Source organism: Patiria miniata, unplaced genomic scaffold, assembly GCF_015706575.1.
Source record: "Patiria miniata isolate m_02_andy unplaced genomic scaffold, ASM1570657v1 HiC_scaffold_1, whole genome shotgun sequence".
NCBI lineage: Eukaryota > Metazoa > Echinodermata > Asteroidea > Valvatida > Asterinidae > Patiria > Patiria miniata.
Genome location: NW_024037047.1, coordinates 22,886,257 through 22,895,683, shown reverse-complemented (window position 1 = coordinate 22,895,683; position 9,427 = coordinate 22,886,257). Strand labels below are relative to the sequence as shown.

The 9,427-nt window shown below is 40.1% G+C and overlaps 1 long non-coding RNA gene across 1 annotated transcript; it reads left to right on the top strand.

The window, feature by feature from the left end:
- Window positions 1–4,774: 4,774 nt before the first annotated feature.
- Window positions 4,775–5,830, top strand: LOC119725833. Its single transcript, XR_005270739.1, has 2 exons — window positions 4,775–4,911; window positions 5,260–5,830. It is a non-coding gene; the product is annotated as an uncharacterized LOC119725833 (long non-coding RNA).
- The last annotated feature ends 3,597 nt before the right edge of the window (window positions 5,831–9,427 follow it).

Here is a 9,427-nt window from a genome sequence, read left to right as displayed (position 1 = left end):
TGCTCACTGATGCATGATTCAGAAAACCGATACATAGTTTCATTGAAAAGCATAGAGATTACGCTTTTAGATGATACCAGTTTTATAGCCAGTAAACATATCGTCTGTCCATACTCATTCTTTGAAGTTGGGTTTCCTTTTTTGTTTTAAACACCCCGTATATCAATTCTGTCTAAGAATTTTGGTTTCGGTTCGAAAACAATGATCGAAAAATTACGACAAATTCGTTGATTTCATTTTATTTTGGTAACGGCAAAAGTCGTTGAAATCCATGTCAATGTCATGCTTCAATTAAATTTTGCCTCAAACCCTATAGTCATAACAACTAGTTTTGCTTGTCTGAGACCCGATATGGGCCTAAAAACTATACTTTCCCATTCAGAAACACTTGGCATTTTTTTAATCGGTCGTGTGCATGGTTGCCGAGATATGTATGATTTTTTTATTGACAAACAATGCCATTTGGGGGCTCGAGGTCAAAGGTCATTCTTAAGGCTTTCTATGAATTAACAACGGTACTCTTAATTTTCAGACAATTCCGTAAAATTTGCCCGTTACTCAAAAACAAAGCAATGTATGCATATCAAACTTGACACAACGGTTGGTGATGGTTAGTACTTTATTATTGTGCACATTCAATTATGAAAATATCAATAAAAAATCATAGAAAACCAGCATATTTTCAGATTGCTGCTTGAATAAGCATTGTACAAGCAATTTATTCATCTTGTGTCCGAGAAGTCTTGATATAAGGCAGTGTGAACATTCCACCTTAAAAAAATTACAAAAAAATTAGGTAATTGATATGAAATTATGATTAATAATTAATATTATTAATTATGATTAATAATAACTGAAATAATATTTACATTTTTGGCCAAAGTTTTGTGTCTTGATTTTTATCGATAGTGCATGACAAACACCAGTATACGGGCAACATTTTTGGCATAGAGCTGCGTAAAGTGTTCTTATTTTTGATAAAACTTGTGTGCCTCACGTGGTTATAATGTTCATCATTGTGTGACAACAAGTGTGAAGTTTCTATAAACACATATTTTCAAAGCAAATATAGGTATTTGTATTAACATCATAGAGCTATTTTAAATTACAAGAGCACTAACTCGCCATTCTGCGGGCGGAGCGCTTTGAATCCGTCCTGAGCGCAGACATTTTAAATTCATGCGTGTTTGTAGAACATGATGAAATTAGATGGATTTAATTTTGAAACTGTACTCTATATTCAACGCGCAAGTAGAACACACGCAAACAACTGAAGCGCGTCATTGACGGTTCAAAAAAACGTGACGGCAAAAAACATCTGCAGCGAATACGCGCACGCGTTGCGCTGTTTGCGTAGAGCAAAATGACACGCTCATTTGCTGATCGTGCGTTTCGATTTGGGCGTATCGGCTTCGGTAAAGCACCGGTATGGAATACAAACGCAGATATGCAAATAGCCGTACAAAAGCCGTACAAAATTTCTAGGTTTCCATAAGTTTGTGCATAAATATGGATGCGCCCAGCAGGCATTGCTTTGTACACGGAGTTAGCGCTCTAGTAATTTAATATAGCTCTATGATTAACATGGTCCACAATTTGACAAAAATTAGACTTTGTTTTTGAAAATTATGAATACATGTAGTAATAAATGACATGCATTATTGTTAATGTATAAATGTAGACTGTGTTGAGACAATCTCCATTTGTGTTTACTTTTCATGTATACATATGTATTTAATAGTTCTTGTGTTTTTCACACACTTGGTTTTTAAGCAAAAACATCTGATGTTTAGTTTTTAGATAAAACTACAATGTCCACTAGTAGTGGAGGTAGACTTCTTAGTACGATTTGACCTTGGGCCTAGAAATATGTAAAGGTCACATAAATATGTAAATATGGAAATATGTAGATATAAATATTAATTAAGGGATGTGGAAATTTTTAACACAGTTTAACCTAATGAATGGATGGGATGAATGGGGAATAGGTGTGGGTATAAGGGACCGGGTACAGTTTGACCTATTCTATGGGAAAGATTGCATAAGGTATGGAAAAAATATATATATTTTTATGGTACATTTGGATCTTAGCCCGAATATGAGTTTCATACGTTAGTCCCTGTGAACGACCAGCTGGTCGGATCTTTAATCCCCCAACAATAGACGGGAGAGGGCGCGTGCCAAGTCAGCGCACTAGTATTGTTAAAAAGTTAATCCGATCGATACAAAAAGTAATTGGATTTCCGAATGCTCGACAGCAGAAAGCAGCGATAGATGGCAAAAAAATGAATGTTGCGTTGATCAAACTGAAACTAGTACGATTGTCTATTTGAAGACTTATTTTAGTGGGTTTATGGGTATTGTGCACGTTGCGTTTTCCAAGGTATAAACAAACACTCACCGCAGCATACTTGCAGGGTACAACCTGTGTCGGCCATGGGGGTATATGATAAATCCACGATCCATAATCCATGCGTCTGTACGGAGACCGGTGGTCGATCACCCCCTCGATGATCGCACCGATCCTGGAGCAAATAAATAACTCCGTCCGTGCGCCTATATTCCTCTTGTTAATCGATACAATACCAATGGCACTCTTCTACACTGCCACCAGAATCATCCAAGTAAAAATATATGTCTGTGCGCGGTGATCGTAGAGAAGGGAAGGTTTTGGCATCCGCCAGAGCAAATGCTAGTACACATGCACACTACTGTATACATTACGGCCGTCCGATCAGATAGCGCTCAAGTTTTCTTAATCCGTGACGGCTAAATTATCGATTAGGCTCTATAGTCAGCAGATGCGCGTACAATAAGGAATGGATTCAGTGGTTTAAAGCCATAACAAAACGTGCGGGCATGTGGTTTTTAAAGGGAACTACGGCCTGGAAAGTGCCCGATTGAGTGTATCGGAATAACACAATCACCATTGTGCATTTGTAATATTTCGTACTAGAACGACCCCAAAACCAAGCTAAAGCCTATCCATAGTTAAAAATTCAATCGTAACGTGCTCGTCTTTTTGCGGATGTGTGAGAAACCACTGGGGGGGGGGGGGGGGGTGTTGAGGAGGTGGGGGGATTGGCGTTCGATGGGAAAAATGGTGCCCCTTTAACGCTGTCTGTATAGGAATGCACCGAACCCTAGTTGTACCTCCGTGCCGGATTTGTTTACAAAATCGAGGATGACTGTTTCATTTACGAGTATTTTACGGGGGTTATTTAGAGGGCGTGTCCAAGCGCTAATTTTATGACTGAGAGTAGGCTTTTCCGATTGATAAGACAACACAAACAAAGAAAAATACAACTGCAGAAAGTATATACGTTATGACATTATTGCTTTATTGACTTTATTATTGCTTTATTAAATCTCTAGTGTTTTTATTTGTCTGTCCCAATGTATTTCTTCGCAATTATATCGTCATTGTAATGTTGACTAGTCTTTAATCGTCACTGTCTTCCTCGCTGACGTCTTCTTCATCTTGATGGAACAATCCGTCAAATTTCATCTGGTGTTTAGGCATAATTCTGCCGAGAGCCTTTTGTACGCTAATGCCCTTATATATTTTTTCTTCGAGATTGTCCACAATATCTTGATGAGTATCGTTATCTTTCAGATGTAGGTAGCTTGACAGAAAATCTCTGTACTTGTCAAAAAAGATTTGCTTGACTGCCCAGAGGGTCTTCCTATCGGCCTTTTCCTTGGCCTGATCTTCACCCATACCCTCGTTGATGTACTTTTCATGTTTTTCGCTCCACATTTCACGAGTCGCTTCTTTGGACTCTTCCAACTAGTCTTGGAAAGTAGCATTGTCTTCTAATTCAGAACTAGACTCATCTTCATCGTCATCTTCTACCTCCGAATCCGTTTCCGAGCCCGATTCATCCACGTCAGGATGATCAGATTGAATAACCTCAATTTCAGAATCATCGTTAACCCCATTCATTTCAGATTCATCTTCAGCATGAGCGTTTTCGGTATGTCGCCAGAGATTATATCTCCGTCCAAAGCTTTTATCACACTGGTTACAAGCATGGGGTTTGACTGCAGAAAAAGTATTCATGTTGAAGTTATAAAGGCTGATTCACGAATGACAAGAAACGGATGAATTGGTTTAATATATATTGTGCCGAGACCTGTCTGTTTGAGCTCATTTCCACATACCCCCCTGCGCATGCTCTCTGCGTACCTGTGCGCTCTCAATTCCGTGCTCATCCTACTCTTTTCCGGGCTCATCCTACTCTTTTCCGTGCTCATCGTACTCTTTTCCCTGCTCATCCTACTCTTTACCGTGCTCATCCTACTCTTTTCCATGCTCATCCTACTCTTTTCCCTGCTCATCCTACTCTTTTCCCTGCTCATCCTACTCTTTCCCTGCTCATCCTACTCTTTTCCCTGCTCATCCTACTCTTTACCGTGCTCATCCTACTCTTTTCCCTGCTCATCCTACTCTTTTTCCCTGCTCATCCTACTCTTTTTCCTGCTCATCCTACTCTTTTCCGTGTGTCACAAAGTGTGATTTATATTTTTAAATAATGTTTCAATTTTTGTATTTATCATTGTGTTTATTAATGTAATTAATTATGGGATTTTCACTTATACATTTATTTTAGCACAAGTTAATTTAATTCTCCCCCATCCAGAATTGAGGCTACCCAGAGTGTACAGCAGAGCTAAATCTTTCTTATGCAAATGACAGTATGCAAATTAATGCCATGGTTGAGTAATTTTGTTAGGACTTGGATGCCATGTGCATTCCCCAGGGCACTGCTATTCTAAACTTCGCTGTGTGCAGTCCTGTGTGCAGTCCTGTGTGAGTACATGTACATGTACATGTACATGTATATACAGTGGTACTGTGTGTACCAGGGCGTGGCCCATGATTTAAAAAGCCAGTTTATCCTGCAAACTGTAAGTTTTATTTCATCCTGCTTTATACAATATAATTCAGTAATAGAAGTGCATAGTACAGAAATTATGAATATTTTGGGAGAATAGTGATAGTCCAGAAATGGTGCATTTTGAAGTTAATCTTTAGAGATTGATGTATAGAATTGCCTTTTGTAATCAAGTTTATTTTCATTAAAATTAATATAGTTGATGAAGTAGGATAAATTGTAAGAATTTTTGAAGATTTTTAATGCCATTTTCATTCCAGAAATTTGGGTTGAGCTTGAGCATGGAGCGAATGTAAATTTGATCATAAGTCGGTAGGCACTCTAATTTTCACTGTGAATTATGTTTAACCTTTTTTTAAAGGGCTTTTCCCTGTGGGAATAGAGAATTCCTAGGTTCTTGGTGAACCAGATAGCTTGTTCTGTGTGAACAACAGTTAGCCAACTCCCAAGACTAGCTCACGGTCTACCGAGAGAGTCAGGAGGAATATTCGGAACCGAGTCCTGTGTGGACCGTCAGGCATCGAGCCAGATTCCAAGGCCCGGAGAGGTAACCCAAGTTCCCCAAGCCCGGAGTTCATCCGCCTTAGTGGGATCGTCAAAGCGCCGGAGGGATGTTGTGTGTGTGACTGGTGCTCCAAATCGACCACCCGTGTCACAAGTGTGAGCTTTGAACACAGCAAGTCCTTCAAAAGGTTTTGAACAGTGACTGTTTAGGGGGGTGATTGCATTTGTTTTGGGGTATTGGAAACGGCCGTATAACACATAATACAGGATCCTTATAATGCCATGATATAGTTGAGTATCCGTCACTCAAAGTATAAGTAATTCATATAGTGGCATAATTCAATTGAAATAATTTGTACATAGTAAATTTCCGTTTGTTTAATATATTTATTTGTCGTAATTAAATAGTATTTTGTCTTGATCATACACATTTTGCCGTCCGGAGTTTGATTTTCTGTCCTGCTGATTTGTCAAATATATCCACTACTGTCCTCCATGGGAAAAACACACCCATGGTGTGACACCGTGCTCATCCTACTCTTTTCCCTGCTCATACTACTCTTTTCCCTGCTCATCCTACTCTTTTCCCTGCTCATCCTACTCTTTTCCCTGCTCATCCTACTCTTTTCCGTGCTCATCCTACTCTTTTCCCTGCTCATCCTACTCTTTTCCCTGCTCATCCTACTCTTTTCCCTGCTCATCCTACTCTTTACCGTGCTCATCCTACTCTTTTCCCTGCTCATCCTACTCTTTTCCCTGCTCATCCTATTCTTTTCAGTGCTCATCCTACTCTTTACCGTGCTCATCCTACTCTTTTTCCTGCTCATCCTACTCTTTTCCCTGCTCATCCTACTCTTTTACCTGCTCATCCTACTCTTTTCGCTGCTCATCCTACTCTATGCCGTAGAGTAGGATGAGCAGGGAAAAGAGTAGGATGAGCAGGGAAAAGAGTAGGATGAGCAGGGAAAAGAGTAGGATGAGCAGGGAAAAGAGTAGGATGAGCAGGGAAAAGAGTAGGATGAGCAGGGAAAAGAGTAGGATGAGCACGGTAAAGAGTAGGATGAGCACGGAATTAAGAGCGCACAGGTACGCAGAATGCATGCGCAGGGGGGTATGTGGAAATGAGCTCAAACAGACAGGTCTCGGCACAATATATATTAAACCACTTCATCCGTTTCTTGTCATTCGTGAATCAGCCTTTATAACTTCAACATGAATACTTTTTCTGCAGTCAAACCCCATGCTTGTAACCAGTGTGATAAAGAATTGGACGGAGATATAATCTCTGGCGACATACCGAAAACGCTCATGCTGAAGATGAATCTGAAATAAATGGGGTTAACGATGATTCTGAAATTGAGGTTATTCAATCTGATCATCCTGACGTGGATGAATCGGGCTCGGAAACGGACTCGGAGGTAGAAGATGACGATGAAGATGAGTCTAGTTCTGAATTAGAAGACAATGCTACTTTCCAAGACTGGTTGGAAGAGTCCAAAGAAGCGACTCGTGAAATGTGGAGCGAAAAACATGAAAAGTACATCAACGAGGGTATGGGTGAAGATCAGGCCAAGGAAAAGGCCGATAGGAAGACCCTCTGGGCAGTCAAGCAAATCTTTTTTGACAAGTACAGAGATTTTCTGTCAAGCTACCTACATCTGAAAGATAACGATACTCATCAAGATATTGTGGACAATCTCGAAGAAAAAATATATAAGGGCATTAGCGTACAAAAGGCTCTCGGCAGAATTATGCCTAAACACCAGATGAAATTTGACGGATTGTTCCATCAAGATGAAGAAGACGTCAGCGAGGAAGACAGTGACGATTAATGACTAGTCAACATTACAATGACGATATAATTGCGAAGAAATGCATTGGGACAGACAAATAAAAACACTAGAGATTTAATAAAGCAATAATAAAGTCAATAAAGCAATAATGTCATAACGTATTTACTTTCTGCAGTTGTATTTTTCTTTGTTTGTGTTGTCTTATCAATCGAAAAAGCCTACTCTCAGTCATAAAATTAGCGCTTGGACACGCCCTCTAAATAACCCCCGTAAAATACTCGTAAATGAAACAGTCATCCTCGATTTTGTAAACAAATCCGGCACGGAGGTACAACTAGGGTTCGGTGCATTCCTATACAGACAGCGTTAAAGAGGCACCATTTTTCCCATCGAACGCCAATCCCCCCACCTCCTCAACACCCCCAGTGGTTTCTCACACGTCCGCAAAAAGACGAGCACGTTACGATCTAATTTTTAACTATGGATAGGCTTTAGCTTGGTTTTGGGGTCGTTCTAGTACGAAATATTACAAAATGCACAATGATGATTGTGTTATTCCGATACACTCAGTCGGGCACTTTCCAGGCCGTATTTCCCTTTAAAAAACCACATGCCCGCACGTTTTGTTATGGCTTTAAACCACTGAATCCATTCCTTATTGTACGCGCATCTGCTGACTATAGAGCCTAATCAATAATTTAGCCGTCACGGATTAAGAAAACTTGAGCGCTATCTGATCGGACGGCCGTAATGTATACAGTAGTGTGCATGTGTACTAGCATTTGCTCTGGCTGATGCCAAAACCTTCCCTTTTCTACAATCACCGCGCACAGACATATATTTTTACTTGGATGATTCTGGTGGCAGTGTAGAAGAGTGCCATTGGTATTGTATCGATTAATAAGAGGAATATAGGCGCACGGACGGAGTTATTTATTTGCTCCAGGATCGGTGCGATCATCGAGGGGGTGATCGACCACCGGTCTCCGTACAGACGCATGGATTATGGATCGTGGATTTATCATATACCCCCATGGCCGACACAGGTTGTACCCTGCAAGTATGCTGCGGTGAGTGTTTGTTTATACCTTGGAAAACGCAACGTGCACAATACCCATAAACCCACTAAAAATGACTTTAAAATAAGTCTTCAAATAGACAATCGTACTAGTTTCAGTTTGATCAACGCAACATTCATTTTTTGCCATCTATCGCTGCTTTCTGCTGTCGAGCATTCGGAAATCCAATTACTTTTTGTATCGATCGGATTAACTTCGTAACAATACTAGTGCGCTGACTTGGCACGCGCCCTCTCCCGTCTATTGTTGGGGGATTAAAGATCCGACCAGCTGGTCGTTCACAGGGACTAACGTATGAAACTCATATTCGGGCTAAGATCCAAATGTACCATAAAAATATATATATTTTTTCCATACCTTATGCAATCTTTCCCATAGAATAGGTCAAACTGTACCCGGTCCCTTATACCCACAAGGTCAAACCGTACTAAGAAGTCTACCTCCACTACTTCTACTCATTTATCCTACCAACCATAGCCATAGAACAAAAGGGTCCATCCTGCTTCTTGCTCGGTCAGCTGGAAGCTTCTCAAGAGACATCGTTTCAGACAAAATTGTTCTCATAAATCACACCTCAATCTGCACTAGCACTCAGTCTCCCCAGTCACAAATTTCCATCGGCTTTCAAATGATGATCACATTTATGGACATGGATAAGGCTTATCTTGAGGTTTTAGTTATACAAATTTCGCAAAACCCATCGCAGTTCATTGCAGAAAATTCCCGACTTAGTAAACATGGTAAACAAATTTGCAAAAAAAATCAGTGCACGGCCGAGTATACACACTCGGACAACAGTTTCATCACACCGCTGATATGATGTACAGTACGTAACGCAGACCGTACCACTTTGGCGGAGGGTACAGCAACTTTACATATCTAATTCTACCAGCAGTTACGCTAGTTGTTCCAAGTATTTTTGACTGAATTTTACCTTATTTTGTAGTTATGTACTAAAGTTCAATGTACTATAATTTATTTGAAACCAGTTTAATAACAATTAAATATTCTTAAAACACCCGTAAGCCAGATAAAATACAATAACTTTCCTGTGCTAAAATGGACGCTCCGTGCGTCTTCGTGTGGGTCAGTGAGTGTCGCTGGGTTGAGTTGAACAACGTTGCAAGAAAGGGTCGTGAAAAAGTTGGGATAG